At 39.5% G+C, this 23,906-nt stretch overlaps 1 protein-coding gene across 1 annotated transcript in view; it reads left to right on the top strand.

The window, feature by feature from the left end:
• The first annotated feature begins 8,750 nt into the window (after window positions 1-8,750).
• Window positions 8,751-23,906, top strand: part of SCN9A (sodium voltage-gated channel alpha subunit 9) — a 166,473-nt gene continuing 151,317 nt past the window's right edge. The window contains exon 1 of the mRNA XM_069574300.1: window positions 8,751-9,062. The gene's annotated coding sequence lies outside the window, so the exon portion shown is untranslated. The remainder of the gene's footprint in view (window positions 9,063-23,906) is intronic.

A 23,906-nucleotide genomic window follows, 5' to 3' on the forward strand; every position in this document is an offset into this window, starting at 1 on the left:
TATTTGTGTAGAAAATTATTTAAGATATGCCCCTAGTCTCTTTATCTGTTCAATAGGAATAGTAAAAATCCTGAACACTTGGATTGTATTGAGGATTGAATGTGATTGTGTGCCAATTGCCTCAAAAACTTAGCTATTGTTCTATTTATTCATCTATTTTTCATTGAGCATTAACTATTAGTTTTTTGTGACAAACCTAGCCATAAGCACTTTATATAGACAAAAGGATAGAAAGCAAAGTGATTGTTACAAGAATGTAAAAGAAAATAAGTCAATCAAAATGAAGCCATTATGTTGTTCATTCTTGAGCACTGTAATGTCCTTGCCAACCCAACTTAATGATACAGATCATTTTCCAAATATGCATAATTTGGGAGATTTCAAAAAAACTGTAGGGTAGATCATGAAAAGCTACAGTTAGCCAGTAGCCACCATTTCAGCCTTCTGTCACCTCCTCTTCCTTCCCCAGTTCCCATGAGGCTGATGCTTTATGATAACAACCCTCAACGTGGGCTGCTGCTGCTGCTAAGTCACTTCAGTCGTGTCTGACTCTGTGCGACCCCATAGACAGCAGCCCACCAGGCTCCCTCATCCCTGGGATTCTCCAGGCAAGAACACTGGAGTGGGTTGCCATTGCCTTCTCCAAAGCATGAAAGTGAAAAGTGAAAGTGAAGTCGCTCAGTCGTGTCCGACTCAGAGCTAGTGGCCTAAGAGATCAGAAAAAAGCATTTATATCAATTGGATCTCAGTTTGCAGGTCTCTGATGGTCTGGTTCAAATATATATTTTAGGGGTGTCCATAAATCAGAAGCACAAACAATGGCTAAATATTAAGACAGTATCCCCTTTCTTTCAACAATGCTTTTGAATTACAGAATGTAATACATTCCCTGATAAGAACCTGAAGTGAAAATCATCTGTACATATTAAGTCCAGATCTTTTGTGCATCATTTGAGTTGGGGAAGACACTCCATGTTTTTAATCACACTACAAAGTCTATACAGCCATGAAATTAAAAGACGCTTACTCCTTGGGAGAAAAGTTATAACCAACCTAGACAACATATTAAAAAACAGAGACATTACTTTGCCAACAAAGGTCTGTCTAGTCAAGGCTATGGTTTTTCCAGTAGTCATGTATGGATGTGAGAGTTGAAAGAAAGAAAAGTTGAAATAAAGAAAGCTGAGTGCCGAAGAATTGATGCTTTTGAACTGTGGTGTTAGAGACGACTCTTGAGAGTCCCTTGGCCTGCAAGGAGATCAAACCAGTCAATCCTAAGGGAGATTAGTCCTGAATATTCATTGGAAGGACTGATGCTGAAGCTGAAGATTCAATACTTTGGTGACCTGATGCGAATAACTGACTCATTGGAAAAGACCCTGATGCTGGGAGGGATTGAGGGCAGGAGGAGAAGGGGATGACAGAGGATGAGATGACTGGATGGCATCACTGACTCAGTGGACATGAGTTTGAGTAAACTCTGGGAGCTAGTGATGGACAGGGAGGCCTGGCGTGCTGTGGTTCATGGGGTTGCAAAGAGTTGGCCGTGACTGAACAACTGAAATGAACTGAACTGAACTGAACAAAGTCTATGGTAAGGAATAATATAAATAGTAACAGACTCTCCAAACAAGAGGTTGTCACTGTTGGCCCATGATTGATACAAATTCATTAGGCGTTTTCACGTGTCCTCAACTTCTGACTTCTCTATAACGGGGATCAAAACCTCCAGTCTACACTCTCATTGTAAGCAGATATCTATCTGGCTTGAAGGGGTCTGCAGTCTCCAAAGCTCTTTTACCTCCAATTCACTCCCTTGTCTCCAATGCTTTGAATCTCTGACTTCCAAGGAAAAGTCAGAAACACTGCCAGATGACAGAGACTGGAAAATATTTTCTTTAAACTCTCAGTTTCCCCATAACAATATAACAGGGACGTTGGCTCCAGATTCCTCAACATTTCTATGCAATACTGACTCTTTTGAGACAGAGGAATCAGACATAAAGAGTAGTATGGAGGTTCATCTCAGGAATTATAGCTGAGCAGAAATAAAGGAAGACTGGTTGGGCAAAAGAAATTGAATTTTAGTGCAGTTGCAGCAGCAGCCTCAGTCAACGTAGGGCACTTAATACCCTATATCCAGGCAAGTGACTGGGTCTATGTGACCTTCCACTAAGCAGTCACTGGAATATGGGCTGCCACACCTTGAGTTAGGCTTCTTCCTTCATTCAAGGATAACTCCCACATAGGACCACAGCTATAAGCCATGAGGAATCCATACAGCTTCTGATTTTAGGGATTAGTTTATTTTTCCTGGAGGATGGGAAACGTGCCACAACATCCACTATGTGGATACACTGTGATACACTGGATGGGGTACACTGGATATTTGTTTGGTTCTCTTCTCTGTGCTTTTTGTTGCCAAATGTGGATCCCTAAAGTGACAAGCATAGAGAAGGAAATGGCAACCCACTCCAGTATTCTTGCCTGGAGAATCCCAGGTACAGATGAGCCTGGTGGACTGCCATCTTTGGGGTCGCACAGAGTCAGACACGACTGAAGTGACTTAGCAGCAGCAGCAGCAGCAAAGTGACAAGCATAAGTCAAGAAAATAATTATGAGCAAAGTGACATTGCCAAACAAAACTGAGTTATGACTCCTATCAAAACCACTTTTTTTTTTGAGATTATGTTCTGTATACTCCTTTGGTGTTAAAATATAGGTTTTAAATATCATATTTGGGATTTTTTTAAATGACAATATTATGTTGAGTCCACACATCCAGATTTCTTCCTAAACACTTCCACCTGGATGTCCCCCAGCATCTCTTAGTCATCTAATTCTCATATTAAGTCTATTCCTCTTATTCCTCTTTTGGAGAGTAGCAAAGGGTTATTAATAAAATCAACATTGTCATCTATTGCCATTCATGTCAAAAACTTTTGATCTATCCTAAATATCTCAATCTTTTCTCCTGTCAGAATTCAATAAATATGTATTTTTTAAAAAAATTCTACTTAAAGGAACAAAAAAAGCAAACACGTTCTGACTAACTGCTCCATTTTTACTTCATTAGTTTCTTTAGGTCTTTATTTTTTCTCCTCTGTGTGATTATTCAAACCAATCTTTCAAGTGTTGCCAGAGTAATGTGCATTTTTCTTTTTTAATATAAGTTGTGTTTCTACAAATCAAATATGCTGATGATAATTCATATTTTCAAAACACTGAGAATGTCGTCCTTCTGGATTAAGTCCAGACAATTTATCAGTGTACATTCAAGACCTTTTATGACCACATGCCTCCTTCCCTCTTGGTTTATGTTCTCTCATTGGCCCAAATGCTTCCTAAATTTCCTTCAAACTGAGAGTGAAGTCATCTGCAGCTTCACAGGAGTATTGCTTCTTCCTGGAAGGCCTTTATCCTCAACCCCATCCACCTGACTAATTCATGAACAGCCTCCCAAGTCCAGCTAAAGCATCACTTCATTGGGAAGGTTTTGCTGGCACCCAAACAAACAGTTACAATAAAATGTGATAAATGTTTTGATAAAGTTCAGAGTATAATGGAAGAAGGGAGGAGGGGAATTTAATCCAAACTTAGCACTGCAAGCAGGGCTTAGAGAATGTGACATCTAAGGCCTGAACAATGACAGGAGTGAGTCAAGCATTGGTACCGGGGCAGACCGCTTCATTAGAGGAACGCGCAAGAGCAAAAGTGTTCCTGTTAGAGGTAAAACCTGAGTTAAGAAATTTGACCTTCATCCTGAAGGCCACTTGTTAAATAGGGACTGTAGAGAGTTAGAATTGGTAGTGCTTAAGCTGAAAATGTAACATGTATACTGTTTATATAACCCAGATAAAAGTTCATGCCACTCAAGCTAAGAGAATGGCAATAGTAATGGAAATAAATAAATTTGAGAGAATCTGGTATAAATACTCTCCCCCACAAAAGAAATAAAGGAAGGAAGGAGAAGAAAGAAAAAAGAAGGAAAGAAAGATCTCATGGAAAGAAGTTTGCCCTATGCTACTTCTTACCTCTTTGCTTAGATAGAACAAACATGCTGGACAGGTATGGAGGCAAGGTGTATACGAGAAATCTCTGTGTCTCCCTTTCAGTTTTGTTGTAAACTTAAAGCTTCTCTTTAAAACTAAGTTAAACAAAAATAGAAGAAGAAAAAGAGAACAGTATAGATTACGTTTCTGTAACATTTGACTTATTTTGAACACCAGGTGGCAGTAGATATAACATTTATCTAAAATGAATGCTTAAGGAGAGAACAGTTTGTATATTGTGTATGCTCAATTTTTTTTCCTACTATCTAGGGCATGGCTCAGAGGTTAAAGCGACCGCCTGCAATGCGGGAGACCCGGGTTCAATCCCTGGATGGGGAAGATCCCCTGGAGAAGGAAATGGCAACCCACTCCAGTACTCTTGCCTGGAGAATCCCATGGAGGGAGGAGCCTGGGAGGCTACAGTCCATGGGGTCGCAGAGTCGAACACGACTGAGCCTGAGCGACAAACTACTACTACTACTAGGGCATACAAAGCACACATAAATGTGGAATATAAAGTACTAATCTGTTAATTCCATCCTCTATATCATTTCTGAGTCTGTTCCTGTTAATTTACTTTTCTGCCAGTTGTGGTTCATATTTTCGTTCTTTGCAAGTGTGGTAATTTTTTTTTAAATGGATGCCAGTCAGTGATAATTTTACATTGTTAGGTCCTTCAGAAAGTGTGGAATTTTATTCTGGTTAGCATTTTAGCAAGTTGAAACCAGTTGGATTCTTTCAAATCTTGCTTTTAAGCTTTGTTGGTGTAAATCTGGAGCAACTTTAAAACTAATTTAGCCCCACTATTAAGACAATAAATACTCTTCTAAGAATTCGACCAGTATCTCACACGTTACAAGGTCTTTACATGTTTGTTGCAGGAACACAAATTATTTCTAGCCCTGGCACAAAGGCCAAGACCATATCATATTATATCAGGAAACATTCTGAAGCTGATACATTTTAGGAAACTACTTTTCTCCTGCTGTTTCATTATGCATAATTTCATATGCATATGCATAAATGATCTTTATTACTCCAGATTATGTCTAAAATCTTCTTTGTATATTGTGTGTGTCTGTGCTCAGCTGCTAAGCTGTGTTCGACTCTTTGCCACCTCGTGGACTGTAGCCTGCCAGGTTCCTTTGTCTATAGGATTTTCCAGGCAAGAATACTGGAGTGGGTTGCCATTTCCTCCTCCAGGGTACATTTGAATTGAACATATATCTCCTGCTTGGCAGATTTCCCCAGTGGTAAAGAATCTGCTTGCAATGCAGGAAACGCTGGTTGGATTCCTGGGCCAGAAAGATCCCCTGCCCAAGGGCATGGCAATCCACTCCAGTATTCTTGCCTGGAAAATCCCATGGACAGAGAGATCCTGGTAGGCAGCAGTCCATAGTGTTGCAAAGTCAGACACCACTGAAGCAAATAAGCATGCCTGCACGCACTCCTGCTTGACAAATGTGTTTTTTATCACTGAGACACCTGGGAAGCTCTTACATATTGCATCATGTTTCTAGACCTTTGTAATTTTACTTTGAAACTACTTTTAAACGCTACTTTTTAGCTATGTATACAGAAAGACTTGTAGCTATATTCTCCCATTTTCACAACATTGTAATTGTCTTATCTCAAATTAGAGTATTGTCATTAGCACATACCAGTAAAGAAATATATTTCTAATCCTATTTAATGAGAAAAAGCAAAGTCTGCCAGTACTACATTGCTTAGTTTATTGTCTCACATTGCTGCCTATGTCTTCTCCAGAAACTTCTATAGTTTTGAAAATTGGAGTGGCAATTGTGAAAAAGACAAATGTGTAGATTTCCATGCTGTGTGTGTGTGCTAATTTGCTTCAGTCATATTTGACTCTTTGCAGCCCTATGGACTGTAGCCTGCCAGGCTCCTCTGTCCATGAGGATTCCCCAGGCAAGGATACTGGAGTGGGTTGCCATGCCCTCCTCCAGGGGATCATCCCAACCCAGGGACTGAACCTGTTTCTCCTGTGGCAGATCCTTTACCGCTGAACCACCCAGGCAGCCCAAAGTAAAACAATTCTTCTTTTTTGCTTTGATTTTGAATAATAATATTAGTAATTTCAAAATACAAACATCTCTACTTTTTTCTACCCAAATTATATAAGATCAGTTGTGAATAGTTCAAGAATTAATTGGGTGTTGGCTGGTTCAACCAGGTTCTTCTCTGCCCCCTATAATTCAAGACTACCTTTTAACCTTTTCAATGGTATTATCTAGTTATATCTATATATAACACCATCACTGGGTACTTGGTGAATTCTTAGGGGCATTTAATGTAATACTGAATGAGAGACTCAGATGATCTTTTTCTGAATTTAGACAGAGACAAAAATATAATAAATAATCCCAGCACTGCCAGGAGAGCAATAAAAACACAAGCAGCATGGACTAAAGGCAAGAGATTACAAAAAGCTTGTGAGATTGAAAATGGTGCATGAACTAAATAGATGGATGGTAACTAAATAGTTGGGAGATGAAACAGAATTAGAAAAAGAATGAATAATATGTACCATATTTTGCAAATAAATTCACAGGCAAAATCTCACCAGGGACCCCTCATACAAACCAAGGAAGCTTTATTTTTTAAGACCCCCAATGAGAACGTAGGTATAGTGAAGGGACTCCTACAGTGGCAAACCGTGATATACACTCATTGTCAAAGCATGGTGTATATTATTTTCTTAGTGGCAGGGGGAGGGGGATACTAAATCCCTTTCCTACCACACAGGTGGGGAGAACTTTTTTTGCTATGAAGAAAAACAGCTACACTTCATCAAACCAATGGATCACCCAGCCTAGTACCTCATCACTATCCCAAGAGATGTTTTCTGGACAGTGTTATCTGACATTAGCCACCAAAAGTGACTCTCATTTCCTGTATGGTGCCATCATTTATCAGTTCATCTTGCCTCTTTTGGTCTTGATTTTACATCATCTCTAGGAAATACAAATCTAATAAACCCATTCTATATTTTATAGCATGGTACTTTGGTTTGTTCTTGATTGCTTCTTTAAGGCTTTGAGTGTTACAGAATTTGATCAAAACTCCTCTTAATCATATTAATAAATTTAATCATCTCATAGGCACCGATCATTGTTTCTTTGTCTTAATCAGCTAGAGTATTTATGTTCTAATTTACATCTTTTTGAGGAAAAAAATAACATGAGTTTCAAAGTCTCTGGGTTCTAATTATTCTGAATATCGTATGGATTATTCCCTAATGAAACCCAGATTAGGTGTCAGGGAACTATAGAGAAATGGTTGGTGGAGCTAATTTTACATCTCAGCCACTGTGCATCAGACAATTTAGTTGAAGGGGGACTTCAAGGTGATAAGAAAAGACAGTGACTTTACTGCATCTAGCCAAAAAGGCTGTCACTCCTATTACAGTTAATTCTTTTTCCTCTATCTGCAAATAATGAAAGAACAGAAAGTGACTTGGTCACGAAGATGCATTGAGAATTAGCCCCAAGTGACCGAGTGTACTCTTCAGCTGAGAGCCTCAGAAACTTAACAGCTAAGATCCAAAGGGCAAATCTCAAGCTCAGTAAGCCGCCCAGAAAAGTAAATCCTGGGGCTTGAAATTCTGTGTGTTTACCACTAGGTCATCGTCTCCATATTAGAAGGTATGAAAGTAAATTATACTAAAACTGCAAATGCCCATCATTCATATTTATATAGCAAGGTGATCTATCTCTTTTTGAAGGCCGGGATCCACTTTGCCACAACGTCATAAATCCTTCCATTTCCCTCCTTGGTGGAAATTTCCCATTTCTCTTTGAGAAAGATAATTCGATCCTGTTTGCATCATTCTTCCTCCCAACAGGCTGTTGTAGAAAATGCGCGCGCGCGCACATGCAACCGCACACAATGATTTACAAAGATTTCTTTTCACAATCGCTCCTATCCAGCTCCGAAAGTCAGAACCTATATAACTGATGGCTTATCCAGATGAGCGGGTCCCAGGTCAGTGAAGGCACCCTCTGCGCCAAGTCTCCCTCCCCACCCAGGGCGACCTGGGCTCCTCACTCCACCTTTGAAAGGAAATGCATTCTTTGCTTGCCTGGAAGTCTCGGTAGCCCGATCGATCTATCATAGAAAAGAAAAGAAAAATCGCAGCCTAGAGACAGGTCTTGAGCGCCACCATCCCCCCCACCCCGCCCCCTACCAACAGACTCCGTGGGGAAACTCCCAGGGAGGGAACGGATTCCCAGTATTGTATCCTCGGAGCTCAGGGCCCAGGAGGGACTGGCGGGGTCACTGTCATCGGTCCCCACCTCCTCTGCCCGTAGTTCTTTCTCTCGCTCTGCGTCAAGTGGCTTCTCGGAAACGTTAGCCGATTCAGCAAAGCACGAAGAGTGGAAAAGGTGATGGGGGCGGAGTGAAATAAGGGGACTCTTCTGGCAGCTGGAGGGACACACACACGCATACACTCACACACACTCACGCCCCATCCAATGGGGTAGGTGAGGGTGCGCAGTCGTGCGACCCCCTCCTCGGCTCTCTACTGGAACACAATGGAGAGCATGTGGCATCTGCAACACGGAGGTCTGGGCTGGGTCCCCGCCCGGGTCCCCGCCCAGCGCCCCCAGCAGGAGTGGAGGGCTGCGCGGAGCGAGGGTGGGGCAAGGGCGGGGAGCGAGGAGGGGCCGGAGAGCCGGGGCGGGGCCGCCGCCTTTCTGGGCGCGCCCCGGAAGGAGGGGCGCAGTAGCCGGGCTGGCCCTTGCTCGCGTTCGCCAGGCGAGTGTCTGGTTTCCAATTCCGCGGGCTCCGGAATTGGGGTTGGGCTACCTTGGGTGCCAGCGGTGGGTAGTGGCAGGCGCCGGCCGAGCAACAGGAGCTCAGAGAAAGAGGGAGCGGCAGCAGTGGAGAGGACGCCGGGGGAGAGGAAGGGTCCCTGAAGCCCGCGCCCTCCCCGGGCCAGACTCTGCGGGCGCACTGGGTGGGCATGATCGGCGGGCACGGTGGCAAGTAAGTGCCTTTTCTCTTGCTCCTCTGGTGTGGCGGGGACGGAGGCCGCCAGTCTCTCGCCAGTGCTCTGCTCAACCGCCACACCCACCTGTGTCCGCTTTCGCGTCTCTCGGGTTTTGGCCACCTGGCATTAACGCCACCTGGAAGTAGAGAGGGGAGAAGTTAGGCGAGGAGGTGCCAGAGACTGGACAAAGGGAAAGGCAGCTGTTTCCCTTGCAAGGTCGGTCTTTTGCCAGTTTTGACGGTGTGGGTTTGCTGCCAGATCCTGAAAATGTGGAAAGGCAGAGCAGCTGTACCGAATGGCTACTGTTATTTCTTTTCTGTCTACGGTAGCTGAGTCGTCGGATGGGTTTCGGTTTCAGGGTTAGGTCTTATTCTTTAGGAGCGAAAAACATGCGTTCTGTTTCCCATTTGCAAAGGTGAGCCTGCAGAACCCGCAGAGCTGACACTACCTGTAGGGTGGCGAGGATGCGCCGCACCCCTTCCGAGCACACAAACACAGATGATTGACGGGAGGCTTAGCCTTATTTCTCGGCCCAGTTTATTTTCTTTTCAAACGAATGTGCATTTTGTTAGTGAAATTCAGATGGATTTCAGAATCATTTTAACTTTTTATCGACTTCAGCTGAAACTATCATTTAGTTTTTAGAAGAAAATAGTTCTTTTCGTTACTTCTTTAAAATACAAAAGCTTAAAACGAGATTAACAAACTAGAAACTTCAGTGCCAACTTTGGTGATTATAGCAAATATTTCTTATTGTTGTAGTGTTTATATTAGCAGCGTTTGAAATAATTTATTTTAGTGTTTTTTTTTATTACAGTAGCAGCGTTCGAAGTAATTTATATCTGCTCTGAAGGTAAGAGCAATTTTTATGTGAGAGAAGCTTAAGGGGAAGTTTTAAACAGCTCACTTCAATAAGATAAATACCAGATCAAAGTAGGCTTTTAAAAGGATGATGGATTTTCATTTGTTGTTGTGAAGTCAGTGTTAAAAGGTTCAAGGTTTTTCAGAAACACAATTAATGTTCTTGTCTATTTCTCCTGATTCTACATGGGCAGGAGAAAGATACTGTCCTTTCTTTCTTTCTCTTGGTAATTTAAAATATATGTTCATGATTTTTGCTTTAATATCAATAAGACTTATCTATATATAATCTGCAAACCAAGTCCAGTTATTCAATAGCCCACTTCAAATTATTTTACATCATTTAAAAACTATAAACTAGAATTCACTTTTTTTAGAAACTAAGTTGTTAATCTTTATTTATTTAATCTTTGTTTAACATTTTAACAAATGTTGTTAATTATTTGAAAGCTTGTCTTATTTGAGCTCTATATATGGGATAATCATGATTGCTAGAACAGCTTATTCACGATAAAATGCTCGACAAAATATGGCATATGATATAATGAAGGATGTGCCCTGTATTAAGCAACTGACAATAGCTTAAGATAAGTTTTATATTTTGTATTTAGAGGTCCCCTTTTGAAGGAGAACCATTGTGAAATCGAGGGACATAGCGACATATTCTTACAGAAGCCAGGTGTATGGTATGCCATGATTCCTGTGGTACAGGTTAGGGCTCCCAGGGTACCTGATGCTTCTATGGAAGAAAGATGAGTCAGGTTTGTCTCTCTGCCAAGAGCATCCTCCTGCCTCTGTGTCTCCTAGGACTAGGAGGTAATCATGAGAGCCCTCCTGTGGCAGTGCTTCTGTGTTTTTGCTACCTGTTGCTGAGGAGACTTTTGGCAGGAAAGAAAAAGTAAGAAATTCAGAGGTGGAATCTGTGGGATCCTATTCACCCTACTTAATGTGATGGACCAACTTTCTCTGTGGCAAGGAAAAAAATAGAATCTTGTGTTTTTCATGAATAATGAAAATATTTATCTAATATCTATGCCTATTAGATGTATGAAAGAGTGTGAAGTACTGGGAAGAATTATATGCTATTTTTTCTAACCTTGTAAAGGAACTTGAAGTTTAGAGCTATGAATGAGTCATTCTGAATGTCATAATGGTAACAGTTTATGATTTTCCCTAAAACTCCATCTCAGATCCTTTTCCCCAATCTTTGTCATTTGAATTAATGGTTCCACCTTTCACGAAGTATTTACTGCCTTCTCTTCCTCCTCATAGCATTTCATCCCTAACCAGTCCGTATTTCGATCTCTCAATCCTGTCTCCCGAATGCATCTCTATTCAACTATACTTCTCAGCTGTACCTCTTCCACCCTGCTTTCTTTATCTACCCTGCCACCAGATTCGTGGCATCATTATAATTTTCATGGATTAATGCTACAGCCTTGACGCATCCTCTCTGCTTCCATAGTTTGCTCCCTTGTAATTACCTCTCCAAGAAAGCAAGACCATTGTGTCTCCCCTTAAGAACATTCAGTGGATCATAGCTACAGAAAAAAGGAATAAATGCAGAAACACAAAAACGGATTATCAACACATTCCTTCTGTTAGCATCCAGCACACTGTCTAATCTGGCCCTCCGCTACAGCCTCTGTGAACACATCTCCCACTCATTTATATGCTCCAGCCACCCTGGTCTTTTAGTACCTGAAACACAAGAAGCAGTTTCACTCCTTAAGGCCTTTTCAAATGTTCCCAGTGCCTGGACTATTCCTTCCTCTATTTAAATGCCTCTCTTGTTTGCAGACTTAAAACCTCAGTTCAAAGGTCTCTCCTTCACAGAGATCATTCTTGATCTCTTTGTCAGATGTAGACGGTTACATATTTGTTTCTGTCTTGGTACCTTGTCTGTTTGCTCCATAGTGATTATTACAGCGTGTGTGTATTTTGTAGATCTGTATATTTTGTGGTTTTGTGTACTGGATGCTCCAAATGAACAGATACCACGTCTTTCTTGCTGACCCTGCTTCCAGAGTCGTACCTACAGTGGGGAAGTAGAGGGTTCCTAGATATTTATGAACAAAGAAAAGACTTATTTCACCATAGAGTGCACTAACCCTGTAAACTTTAGGATTCCAATTCTTTCTTTGTAGAGCATTTGGTAAGTTTACGATGCAGAATTATGATTCTGAAGAGGTACAATTTAAATACCTTGAGATGTATTCCCATCTCTCAGCAGTGTAGGCTTTAAGGTATTCAAAGGGAAGTAGATTATAACACACCCTAAAAAGGCAGTAACGACAACTGGATTAAAGTGTATTTTAAAGAAACATTGGAGTGCATAATCCAATGACTTTATGACTTTAGTGCAAGTGACTCATAATATACAATGATGACCTTATTAGGTTTAAATCTACATCTTTCACCAGGATCTGAGGGTCGCTTTGTAATCACTAAATTTAAAATCTTGTTTCATAATAAATGGGAACAGTGGGCTCAGTGGATGGAAGCATAATCAAATGAAGCGGAGGTCATAGACGCCCACATGATCCATATTTGTGTTTATTCCAGACTCAAGGGGCAAATTATCTCAGTTCAGTTCAGTTCAGTTGCTCAGTCGCTCAGTCGTGTCCGACTCTTTGTGACCCCATGAATCACAGCACGCCAGGCCTCCTTGTCCATCACCATCTCCCAGAGTTCACTCAGACTCACGTCCATTGAGTCCATGATGCCATCCAGGCATCTCATTCTGGGTCATCCCCTTCTCCTCCTGCCCCAATCTCTCCTAGCATCAGAGTCTTATCCAATGAGTCAACTCTTCTCATGAGGTGTCCAAAATACTGGAGTTTCAGCTTCAGCATCATTCCTTCCAAAGAAATCCCAGGGTTGATCTCCTTCAGAATGGACTGGTTGGATTTCCTTGCAGTCCAAGGGACCCTCGAGAGTCTTCTCCAACACCACAGTTCAAAAGCATCAGTTCTTCGGCGCTCAGCCTTCTTCACAGTCCAACTCTCACATCCATACATGACCACAGGAAAAACCATAGCCTTGACTAGACGGACCTTAGTCGGCAAAGAAATGTCTCTGCTTTTGAATATACTATCTAGGTTGGTCATAACTTTTCTTCCAAGGAGTAAGTGTCTTTTAATTTCATGGCTGCAGTCACCATCTGCAGTGATTTTTGGAGCCCCCAAAATAAAGTCTGACACTGTTTCTACTGTTTCCCCATCTATTTCCCATGAAGTGATGGGACCGGATGCCATGATCTTCCTTTTCTGAATGTTGAGCTTTAAGCCAACTTTTTCACTCTCCTCTTTCACTTTCATCAAGAGGCTTTTGAGTTCCTCTTCACTTTCTGCCATAAGGGTGGTGTCATCTGCATATCTGAGGTGATTGATATTTCTCCCGGCAATCTTGATTCCAGCTTGTGTTTCTTCCAGTCCAGCGTTTCTCATGATGTACTCTGCATATAAGTTAAATAAGCAGGGTGACAATATACAGCCTTGATGTACTCCTTTTCCTATTTGGAACCAGTCTGTTGTTCCACAAATCCAAAATATTCACTAGGAATACTCAGAGAGACACTGTGGGCTAACCCAGGAAGATCCATCACTATTTTGGGGATAGGAGAGTAGGCTTCAAAATGCTTGTTGGTTAATGATAGCATCATATTTATACTGCAGTTTATGCACACACACATACACACGTGCGTATGTATGCCCACACTTTGTGTGGCAATAAGCCCTCTCTTTTTTTGAGCCTATACTTAATGATACTGAATGAAAAATAATTTTTTATAGTAACATTTGGTTGAAAATTTAGCTTTCAATTAAGCACTTAGCTTTGATTAGTGATATTTTTTGTCTTGCAAGTGACCAACCATTTGTTTGTTTGTTTTTGGTAAAGAATTGGGCAGTCATATTTCTCCTTGAAGGACTGAACTACTTCATGAACTGTCACTAGGGATTTTGTTAAATTTGCCCTTGTGGTAGTACAGTGGGGTGGTTGTAATGTATTGGAGTGCATCTGTCCACTCATTGAAGTTAGGCTTCCATTTTACATATCCTGCATTAACTAATTCATTCCCACACGTAGTTATTAGGCTTCCTTCTTCAGAACTGTGTAGGATTAGGTTACTATTTAGTATGGCAAGGTCATAATGAAATGGATATCCTAAAACTGTATGAAAATGATTTTCTTACAAGAATTTATAAGAGCACATTCAAAAAAGGTGGGTAGATTACTTTTGTGGAATATGAGAGAACAGTTGGTGTCTTGCCATCCTGCAGAATGAAATTTCTTTACCAAAGGTTTAACTTGCTTTTCCTCCTCTGTGTAGCTAGAAGGCAGTGGCTTTAGGCAACAGGGAAAACCATCAGCCTTGGGCACCTAAAAGGAGAATGACGTTTGGAGGAATGAAACCCTTGAATGGTGAGGAAAAATGCCAGACCATGAAAGAGGGGAAGGAGGAGGCAATGTCTCAAAGAGTGCCAGTAAATATCACCTGCCACAAACAAATTTGAGTAGATATTATATGAAGAACCGAATTGTTCTGTATCTTTTTAGTCTCACTGAGAAAGTCGTTCTCTTTTCATTGCTCTGTAAAATAACTGCGTTTTAAGTGAACAAACATTCTGTCATTGTGGCTTTTTAATATAGGAAATAGCTTTGGATTTTTAGAATAATATAACCTGGAGCTAAAAGCCATGTATTATTGTTAAATTTTACCATTGCTTTAATTGTAATTTCATTGCTATTCATTTTATAATTTCCTTTTGTTGTGTCAGATGTTTGAGAGACTGCCATTATTGATCACAACTTTCTTTAAAATGTCTTCTTGGATTTTTTACAAAGCTGTCTGAATCATTTATCAACATATGATAAAACTTTAATTGAACCTACGATTGTTCACTTGGAAACTGTTCACTCTTAGAGGGAATGAGTACATTTACATTATCGTTAACTTACCATCCCTCCCCTGAAATGAATGTTTTTTTCTTTCCCTTTCTCTCCTACATCTCATCTTCTAAACAGTAATACAAATTTCACTTCACTCTTCAGTCAAAGTACTTATACAAATAATTGGAAAATTGAGCCTCTAAAGAAGAACCAATAAAATTAGATAGATGTATTAAAATACAGAGACATTTCTATACAGATGGTTAATGAAATCTTCTTTGTGTTACATGCCAAAGCAAACTTCTTGTGTCATCTGATTGTTTTTAAAAATTGGGGCAATTTCACGGTATGTAGTGTCTGCCAACTGTATCAGTCATTCAGTGTAATTAAAAATGGTAACTTCTTCAGGCCTATGATTTACAAGTTCGGAAAAGAAGCAAATAGAAGTAAATAGTACATATTCATATTGATACATAAAAATATAATGTGGGGAAATAAGAGAAATGTTGTTTGATAGTAAAATATCTCCTTATGTATGACTTCAATTCCACTGAATGCTCATTCTTTCAAGTTCAATGGAACTGCTTCCTTTAGGGCTTCAAGTAAGGATAATTTGCTAACTATACATATGTTTTAAATGGAATAAGTAAAATATTTTATTGGTAAATTATGATTTTGTTTTCTCTGGGTGATGGTATAGAGTTAATACTGCTTATAGGTAAATTTTATGGGCCCAATATTTATAGGTAATCCTTTCATGAAACAAATTTTACAAAGTTGAAATGACCTCCCTCCTCCAACATAATACATATATTCTTGTTATCCTGGACAAATTATGGTAATTCAAGTAGGGAGAAAAGAAATGTCATCATCAGGGGTCAACTGGAAACAGTTCAGTTCAGTTCAGTCACTCAGTCATATCTGACTCTTTGAGATCCCATGGACTGCAGCATGCCAGGCCTCCCTGTCCATCACCAACTCCCGGAGTTTACTCAAACTCATGTCCATTGAGTTGGTGATGCCATCCAAGCATCTCATCCTCTGTCGTCCCCTTCTCCTCCTGCCTTCAGTCTTTCCCAGCATCAGGGTCTTTTCCAGTGAGTCAGTTCTTCACATCAGGTGGCCAAAGTATTGGAGTTTCAGCTTCAGCATCAGTCCTTCCAGTGAATATTCAGCTTATTAGAATCCCATGAGATCATCTGACAGCCTTTCAGGAATGAATGCTTGTGCAATAATGGCTATGCAAAGAATATCTTTTGAAAATTCATATTGTCTCTCCTACAATTCAGAATCTTTGTAAAATACTATATAATGTGTTGAAAACACAGAGGAATAAATTTGAGTTTACATTAGTGTAGTGAAAGAGTTGTTTTCTAGATATTTCCTTTGCGGAACATATGATCTTACTCAAATGCTGAAAAGTGAAAGTGTTAGTCTCTCAGTCATGTCCAGCTCTTTGCAACCCCATGGACTGTAGCCCACCAAGCTCCTCTGTCCATGGGGTTCTCCGGTCAAGAAATACTGGAGTGGGTAGCCATTCCCTTCTCCTGGGGATCTTCTTGACCCAGGGATCGAACCCAGGTCTCCAGCATTTCAGGCAGATTCTTCACTGTCTGAGCCACCAGGTAAGCCCTAGTCAAATGCTTTTGCTTCTCAGATCAAATTTGTTATAAAATTGGTAGTGTCTATTTCTCAGGGTGGCTGTACAAATTAGGTTAAAATATATATATTAACAGGCATTTTATTGTCTCACATTTTAGGGAGGTGTTCAATAATGTTGGCTAGACATTTGGTAACAGTATATTATAGTCAAAATTTACCCATTATATTTTGAATACAAATGGTGCAACATCTAAAGTTTATCATTGTTAATTCTACATTTAATCCTGTTTCAGTGAATACTAACAATGCACTTTATCCTGACTTTTTAATGATAGTATAGTTCTACATCTCAAACGTAGGACCACTGCACTTATAACACTTGCTGGTTAAGTTTTCAGCTATAAGCTATTACACATAGTTTATATGAAGTATGTAAGAACATCTCAGCAGGAAGACATGAGAGAGGCATTCAAAGATCAAGAATTTAACCATCCAGTTACACTTTATTTATGACTTTCAACCTGATCCATCAGAATTCTGCATTAATAGAGAGCAGGTCAGTGGAGGCGACCTGTCAGATGCCCTATTAGTGATCTTACAACAAATAATATCTACTTTGATAGGAATTTTTAAAAAAGCATACATGAAATTTCTCACTTATGCATGAAATCAGACTTACTCTACTAATTCAATCATCAGGCGTATGACTTTGCATTTATAAATCAGTGAATAAAATGTGTGAACTTGAGGGAAATACTTGCCAGTCACATCCATTCATTTACTTTATTCCACTGGTGATACATGAGCAAAAATCCACATCTTCTAAAGCAAATCATCAAATTAAGAATGATAATTAGTTTTTAAATTGTTTTCTTTAGCAATTCGTAAATTTTGCTCAGATACATAGAATAATAAGAGGTGAGCTAGAGCAGGATCATAAAGACATAAAATAAGTATATAATGGATACATTACCATAAGGGAAAATATAGATAGCACAATTTACATCTTGTTAAAATTACTGATTGCTCCTTGGAAGAAAAGCTAAGACAAACCTAGACAGCATATTAAAAAGTAGAGAAATCACTTTGCAGACAAAAGTCAGTATAGTCAAAGCTATGGTTTTTACAGTAGTCATATACAGATGTGAGAGTTGGACCATAAAGCAGCCTGAGTGCCGAAGAACTGATGCTTTCAGACTGTGGTGCTGAAGACTCTTGAGAGTCCCTTGGACAACGAGGAGATCAAACCAGTCAATCTGAAAGAAAATCCACCTTGAATATTCATTGGAAAGACTGATGCTGAAGCTGAAGCTCCAATACTTTGGCCACCTAATGGGAAGAGCCAACTCACTGGAAAAGACCCTGATGCTGGGAAAGATTGAGGGCAAGAGGAGATGGGGATGGCAGAGAATGAGATGGTTAGATAACATCACTGACTCAATAGACATGATTTGAGCAAACTCCGGGAGAGAGTGAAGGACAGGGAAGCCTGGTGTGCTGCAGTTTATAGGGCTGCAAAGAATTGGACATGACTTAGTGGCTGAACAGCAGCAATATTACTGACAATAACATTAATTTAACAGCTTTATGTGTGAGGGTCTCCTTTTACACTGAGCAGTACATTAAGGGATTTGCTAATGCTCTTTTTAAATCCCCACAATCACCTTCTGAGGTGAGAAACACTTAGGCTCAGAAGTTAGCTAATCTTCCCAGAGACTCACTATGATTATGAAACTTGAGTAACATATATATTCCTTTTAATGAAATCAAAATCTTATTTATCCCAAGTTTAAGCTTGCAAATATCCCACACAGATACACCTGATTACTGTGTATTCTACAGATGCTTTTTAAACCCATAATGGAGCTGAAATAATCTCCATTTGCAATTAAACATACCAAACAGTGTAATTTGGAGAAGGCAATGGCACCCCACTCCAGTACTCTTGCCTGGAAAATACCATGGATGGAGAAGGCTGGTAGGCCGCAGTCCATGGGGTCACTAAGAGTCAGACACGACTGAGCAACTTCACTTTCACTTTTCACTTTCATGCATTGAAGAAGGAAATGGCAACCCACACCAGTGTTCTTGCCTGGAGAATCCCAGGGACGGGGGAGCCTGGTGGGCTGCCGTCTATGGGGTCACACAGAGTCAGACACGACTGAAGCGACTTAGTAGCAGCAGCAAACTGTGTAATTATAATACTAGAGAATAAGGAGAAGAAAGGCTGAAGCTTATTTAAATGTTCATCTTAAATATTGATCTTGGGGAGTGCATTTGTGTTAAACTGAAATTGAGATGTAGGTAGGAGTTTGAAGACATTATATTATTATGAAATGCATCTATACACTTGAAGTGTTTCTGAGGTTGTTTTAGACATTGAGTAACTTTGCTTTCTTGATCTAGGGGTATCACTATATTATTCTGACTTGACTTGGCCATAATTAAAATTTTGCTTATTATGAGAAACTCAAGACAGGAAAGGAGACTTTCCCAAGGTGGGCCAAAGTTGAAAGAAGGGTGATAGTGTCATTGAAAAGGGTATGTGTGTGAAATGTCTGGGGCAGACTGAGTCAGCGATGAGCTATGAAATGGAGTGGAAACAGGGAGTGGAGCATATCTATGAGACCCTGGGTGTTAGAGGATGGAGAGGGAGAGATTGCAAAGTGATCTTGTGCAGGGTAAGAAAAGAAGGAGACAGTATTCATCTAAAGTGTTTTTATGTTCTAAAACTTAGTATTTATTGTCACACAGAATCAATTATTTATGTCAGTTACACTGATTCTTTAACATCAGTGATTCACGGTTTAATAAGGGTTTTAAAACATTTGGGGAAAAATGATTTATTTTACATGACACATAATTTTCTAAGATGATTTTCTTTTAGTATCTGTTATCTACTTAGATACTGTCCTTTGAGTGGTATATAAAAAACATGAGAAAATGGACCCCTAAGTTCTATGATATATCTCAATCTGTTCTATGATATATCTCAGTCTGTTCTAGTGATTGTGCCCTGTCAGCTTATCCACTAGATTGTTAAAGTTTTAATAGCAGAGACCATAACTTGTTCATATTGGCATCTCTGCATGGTGCCGTACACACAGTCATTCTTAATACATATCTCATCAATAAAAACATATTTCATCAATACTTATTACACAACCATGTCCTTGACTTTAATTAAAAATAGCTTTTTCATTGAAATGGAACAGTTCATTGAAATATAGGAGTTTTCAAGAGTATAGGAAGAATAAGTTAAGAATTTAATAATTTATACTTCTCTCACATAGCTTTTTACCATTACAAGGTAAATTTACGTTTTCTATTTCTTACTTAGGAAAGGGACAGCATTCCTGCTGTTTTTCTTATTTTCTGCTCCAGTGTGAGTTCATCAATTGTAGATGACAATATTTAGCCTTCTTTGCCTTAAAGAGCTGAAATATTTTTACATGTATGCAAGTTGATGCTTTAAAAAGGCTGAAGCCCAAATCCTTTTCTAAAAGTGACTTTTCTGTTGAAGGATTCGCATAAGAGATAAATCGGTAACCAGATAGTAAAAAGAAAAAGTTCAAAGTAAAATTTTCAGCTGACTTGTGTGGAGGTGATGATCAATCATTCAGCCCTATCTGGCTGGCCTCCAGAATGTGTAGGTTAGGCATTCGTATCCAAGGTGGTGTCAGTGCCCTTGAGGTTTGTGGGGAGGGAAGACCTGGCAGAGATCCCAAGGGCAGTGGTAAAGGGATGCAGAGTTGCTCCAGGTCCATTCCTAGAACTCTCAGCCTCACTATTCTCAGCATTTGTATATCTTCTTAAATTTAATGGTATTTCCTTCTTTCCTTCCCTCCTCTGTTCACTCCCTTCAGCAACCATCTATTGAGTAGGTATTAAGGGTACTGCTATAGACACTGTACACGCATCATTGAATAAAACATGGCAGTTTCCTGCTAGTTTTGAGACTGATAATGAATAAGTAAACAAATGGTTATCACTTCCTGACCTTACACTGTATACTATGAGGAAAAAAAAAAGCAGGACAGAGCACAAATAGGATAGAAGGCATTGTTTATTAAGGGTGGCTTTCGTCTTTTAGGGGTGGATGCTATTTGAGCAGAGACCTGAAAGAGAGAAGGAAGTGTGGAAGCCGCCTAAGTGCCAGGAAATTTATCCCAGTCACAAGAAGCAATGATCTCGGTAGCCCTAAGGGTTATCTAATGTGTTTACTGAACAGCAAGGAAATCAGTGTGACTGAAGTGCAGAGAGCAGAGCTGAAAGCGGTAGGTGAGGGCCTTTTCTCAGTTTGGAAAAGATGACTAAGTCTGCCTGGAGGTCTGTGTGATAAACCAGTGGGAGCAATGTTATAGCAAGGAACAAACTTTGGGAGGGGCTGAAGTGTGCATGTTTTAAAAACTGGATCCCGTTCTTAACGCGAGTACCACACAATCCAAATTAATGACTGAGAAACTCTTAATTTCCTTACAAAATTTATCTTTTAGTCATTTTTTTGATGATTTATATGAAAAGGTCATATTGTTTTACTAACTGCAGTAGATTATATTCTTGGAAGCCATTTGAAGAAAGAAGGGATAATATAGAGTTTACATTTGAGAGTATCTAAATATTTAAATTCTGGAAATTAAAACGTGGTGAAAGTACAATAACACTTTGTATATTTTGATTACTTTTTATATCATGCGAATTATTTCTCATGAAACAATGATATTGCGTATATGTAATTGAGTCCTATAACTTCTTGGCATTTTTGCCAAGATCAAGTGTATAAAGGAGTCCTGCCTGGCAAAATAGATAGCATGGAAGCACATCTGAATCCCATCAACTTAGACCCAATGCTAACTGCTGTGCCTTTGGTATCTCCTGACTCTCTATCCTTACAGTTGTCAGCAAATTTTTGTGAATTAAAAAATAAAAAAAATTTTGTGGTAAAATATACGTAGCATGAAATTTACCATTTTAACCATTGTTAAGGGTTTAATTCAGGAGCATTAAGTACGTTCACATTTTTTGCAACCATCATCACCATCCATTTCCAGAACTTTTTCATCATTCCACAATGAAACTCTGTACCCATTAAACAATAATTCCTCATGCTTTCTGCTCCCCCCAGACCCTGGTAATGACCATTCTACTGTCTTTCTTTATGAATTTGCCTATTCTAGGCAAATTAATTTTCCTTTTCCTTATGTAGGTGGAGGTATACGCCATTTGCCTTTTTTTGTCTGGCTTAATTCACTTCACATAATATTCTAAGGCTCATTAATGTTACAGCATGTATCAGAATTCCTTTCTTTTTAAGGCTATGTAGTAGTTCATTGCCTGGAGAATCCCCATGGTCAGAGGAAACTGGCAGGCTACAGTCCATGGGGTTGCAAAGAGTTGGACATGACTGAGCTACTAAGCCCAGCACAGTAGTCCCTTGTATGTATATATTTATTTATCCATTCCTCCACTGATGGATGTTTAGGTTGCATCTGTGTTTTGGCTATTATACATAATGCTGTGATGAACATTGTTGTACAAATAGCTCATTGGGTTCCTACTTTTAATTCTTGTGGATATATAAAAGAAGTGGAATTGTTGCTGCTGCTAAGTCACTTCAGTTGTGTCCGACTCTGCTGGATCATAGGATAATTCTATAATTAATTTTTGAAGAACTGCCATACCCCTTTCCACCATGGCTGCACTATTTTATATTGCCACTAGGAAATGGCAACCCACTCCAGTATCCTTGGCCTGGAAAATCTCATGGACAGCAGAGTCTGGTGGGCTGCAGTTCATGGGGTCGCAAAGAGTCGGGCACGACTGAGCAACTAACACTTAGCAATGTACAATGGTTCCAATTTCTCTACATCCTCATTAACATTTACTGTCTCTCTTTTTAAATAATGGTCATCCTACTGGGTGTGAGGTTGGATTTCCCAATGGTTTTGATTTGCATTTCCTAATGATTAGTGAAATTGGTTTTTTCATATGTATATTGACCATTTGTACATTTTCTTTGAAGAAATGTTTATTCAAGTCCTTTGGTCATTTTAGAATAGAGCTGTTTATTTTTGTTGTTGAGTTTAAGAGTTATTTATATGTTGTCGATATTGATCCCTTATCAAACACATAATTTGCAAGTATTTTGTCTGTTCCTGGGTTGTCTTTTTACTCTCCAACAATGTCTCCTGACGCACAAAAGTTTTAATTTTTATGAAATCAAATTTATCTTTTTCTTCTGCTACTTGTGCTTTAGGTACTACATACAAGAAATCATTGCCAAATCCAATGTCTTAAAGATTTACCCTGTGTTTTCTTGTTTTTATAGTATTAGCTTTTATGTTTAAGTCTGCGATCCATTGTTGATTTTTTTCCATTCTTGTAGATGTTATAGAGTTTTAGAGTCTCCCGCTTCCCTTTACCCATCATTCCCAGTGGTTTGTTCTTTTGTTCAGTATTCCTTACTCTGAACATTTTCCTTTCAATAACAACCTCCATTGCATTTTTTTCTTGTATGGCAAGATTAAAATGCCTAAATTATTGAAAAGTATAGTAGTGATATAGAGGGATGCCTGGTACAGAAAGAATATTACATATTCACATTCTCCTAGTCTCTAATTGGGTTCTTTCATCCTTTAGATGAATATTATTAAAATTTTTTGTAGCTTAAGAATTATAATTCCTTTCTAACTAGTTAATAGATTCAAGAACTCTTTATATTCTCATTGTAGATATCAGTTCAGTTCAGTTCAGCTGCTCAGTCGTGTCCAACTCTTTGGGACCCTATGGACTGCAGCGCGCCATGCTTCCCTGTCCATCACCAAATCCCAGAGCCTACTCAAATTCATGTCCATCGAGTCAGTGATGCCATCCAACCATTTCATCCTCTGTTATTCCCTTCTTCTGCACTCAGTCTTTGCCAGCATCAGAGTCTTTTCCAATGAATCAGTTCTTTGCATCAGGTGGCCAAAGTATTTCAGCTTCAGCATCAGTCCTTCCAATGAACATTCAGGACTGATTTCCTGTAGGATGGATTGATTGTATCTCCTGGCAATTCAAGGGACTCTGAAGAATCTTCTCCAACACCACAGTTCAAAAGCATCAATTCCTTGGCACTCAGTTTTCTGTAGAGTCCAACTCTTACATCCATACATGATTACTGGAAAAACCATAGCTTTGACTATATGGACCTTTGTTGCCAAAGTAATGTGTTTGCTTTTTAATATGCTATCTAGGTTGGTCATAGCCTTTCTTCCAAGGAGCAAGCATCTTTTAATTTCATGGCTGCACTCACCATCTGCAGTGATTTTGGAGCCCAAGAAAATTAAGTCTGCCACTGTTTCCATTGTTTCCCCATCTGTTTGCCATGAAGTGATGGGACCAGGTGCCAGGATCTTAGTTTTCTGAATGTTGAGTTTCAAGCCAACTTTTTTACTCTCCTCTTTCACATTCATCAAAGGGCTCTTTTATTCTTCTTCACTTTC

Source organism: Ovis canadensis, chromosome 2, assembly GCF_042477335.2.
Source record: "Ovis canadensis isolate MfBH-ARS-UI-01 breed Bighorn chromosome 2, ARS-UI_OviCan_v2, whole genome shotgun sequence".
NCBI classification, from domain to species: Eukaryota; Metazoa; Chordata; class Mammalia; order Artiodactyla; family Bovidae; genus Ovis; species Ovis canadensis.